This window comes from Arachis ipaensis, chromosome B7 (genome assembly GCF_059453495.1).
Source record: "Arachis ipaensis isolate K30076 ecotype BB chromosome B7, ASM5945349v1, whole genome shotgun sequence".
Classification (NCBI taxonomy): Eukaryota; Viridiplantae; Streptophyta; class Magnoliopsida; order Fabales; family Fabaceae; genus Arachis; species Arachis ipaensis.
In genome coordinates this window covers 51632501-51635000 of record NC_142442.1, presented here as the reverse complement: position 1 = coordinate 51635000, position 2500 = coordinate 51632501, and positions in this window count along the sequence as shown.

Below are 2500 nucleotides of genomic sequence, written 5' to 3'. Positions count from 1 at the left end.
TTCAGCATCATGACACCCCTCCCCGCTATAATAGGCTGCCGAGCCATTACCAAAGTGCCACGGTAGACGTCCTTTTCCGTGAGGAGACATACTAAAGGAAAGTGCTCTAGAGGTCGAATTTTGACGCCGTTTTTTGCAACAACCTCTAGAAAAATAAGATTTTTCCATCCTCCAAATTTGGCGAATTTACACCGTGCCGATTTTTTTTGACGATTTTTTTACCGCCCGGAATGCCGGAAATTCAAAAAAAATGAAAAACGGAGAAAACCTGCGATTTTTGACCTGGATTTTTTTGTGCAGCCTTCACATAATATTACCAAGGTTCCCTCAAAATTTCACGAAAAATGCACGAGCCAATTCTGAGATATGAAAATTTGGCTCCTCCGTTGCAACGCTCCGAGCCATCGTTGCAACGGCGGGTGCCTCCGTGGGGGGCGGGGGAGCCCGGCGGCACACCACAACCACAACGTGCTTGCTAGTGTGCCTAGGGGATGGCAAGGCAACGTGCATCTTGCTGGCATTGCGCCCAGCAAGCCTTTGGGCAACTCGAGTTTCAGCATCATGACACCCCTCGCCACTATAATAGGCTGCCGAGCCATTAGCAAAGTGCCACGGGTAGACGTCCTTTTCCGTGAGGAGACATACTCAAGGAAAGTGCTCTAGAGGTCGAATTTTGACGCCGTTTTTTGCAACAACCTCTAGAAAAATAAGATCTTTCCATCCTCCAAATTTGGTGAATTTACACCGTGCCGATTTTTTTTGACGATTTTTTTACCGCCCGGAATGCCGGAAATTCAAAAAAAATGAAAAACGGAGCAAACCTGCGATTTTTGACCTGGATTTTTTTGTGCAGCCTTCACATAATATTACCAAGGTTCCCTCAAAATTTCACGAAAAATGCACGAGCCAATTCTGAGATATGAAAATTTGGCTCCTCCGTTGCAACGCTCCGAGCCATCGTTGCAACGGCGGGTGCCTCCGTGGGGGGCGGGGGAGCCCGGCAGCACACCACAACCACAACGTGCTTGCTAGTGTGCCTAGGGGATGGCAAGGCAACGTGCATCTTGCTGGCATTGCGCCCAGCAAGCCTTTGGGCAACTCGAGTTTCAGCATCATGACACCCCTCCCCCCTATAATAGGCTGCCGAGCCATTACCAAAGTGCCACGGGTAGACGTCCTTTTCCGTGAGGAGACATACTCAAGGAAAGTGCTCTAGAGGTCGAATTTTGACGCCATTTTTTGCAACAACCTCTAGAAAAATAAGATCTTTCCATCCCCCAAATTTGGTGAATTTACACCGTGCTGATTTTTTTTGCCGATTTTTTTACCGCCCGGAAAGCCGGAAATTCAAAAAAAAATGAAAAACGGAGCAAACGTGCGATTTTTGACCTGGATTTTTTTGTGCAGCCTTCACATAATATTACCAAGGTTCCCTCAAAATTTTAGAAAAAATGCACGAGCCAATTATGAGATATGAAAATTTGGCTCCTTCGTTGCAACGCTCCGAGCCAGCGTTGCAACGGCGGGTGCCTCCGTTGCAACGAAACCAGCCAACGATGCACCTAACCCAGCATCCGTTGCAACGCACCCTGCCTCCGTTGCAACGCGCCCAGCCAACGTTGCACCGTCCCCAGCATCCGTTGCAACGCCCCCAGCCAACGTTGCAACGCGCCCTGCCTCCGTTGCAACGCTCCCAGCCAACGTTGCAACGCGCCCTGCCTCCGTTGCAACGTCACCAGCATCCGTTGCAACGCCCCCTGCCTCCGTTGCAATGCGCACGGCCAACGTTGCACCGACCCCAGCATCCGTTGCACTGCCCCCAGCCAACGTTGCAACGCGCCCAGCATCCGTTGCAACGCCCCCAGCATCCGTTGCAACGCCCCCAGCCAACGTTGCAACGCGCCCTGCCTCCGTTGCAACGTCACCAGCAACCGTGGCAACGCGACCTGCCTCCGTTGCGACGCCCCCAGCCAACGTTGCAACGCGCCCTGCCTCCGTTGCAACGTCACCAGCATCCGTTGCAACGCTCCCAGCCAACGTTGCAACGCGCCCTGCCTCCGTTGCAACGTCACCAGCATCCGTTGCAACATCACCAGCATCCGTTGCAACGCGCCCTGCCTCCGTTGCAACGTCACCAGCAACCGTGGCAACGCGACCTGCCTCCGTTGCAACGCCCCCAGCCAACGTTGCAACGCGCCCTGCCTCCGTTGCAACGTCACCAGCCAACGTTGCAACGCGCTCGGCATCCGTTGCAACGCCCCCAGCCAACGTTGCAATGCCCCCAGCTTCCGTTGCAACGATCCCAGCATCCGTTGCAAAGCGACCTGCCTCCGTTGCAACGTCACCGGCCAACGTTGCAACGCACCCTGCCTCCGTTGCAACGCCCCCAGCCAACGTTGCAACGCCCCCAGCCAACGTTGCAACGCCCCCAGCCAACGTTGCAACGCGACCTGCCTCCGCTGCAACGCCCCCAGCCAACGTTGCAACGCGCGCAGCATCC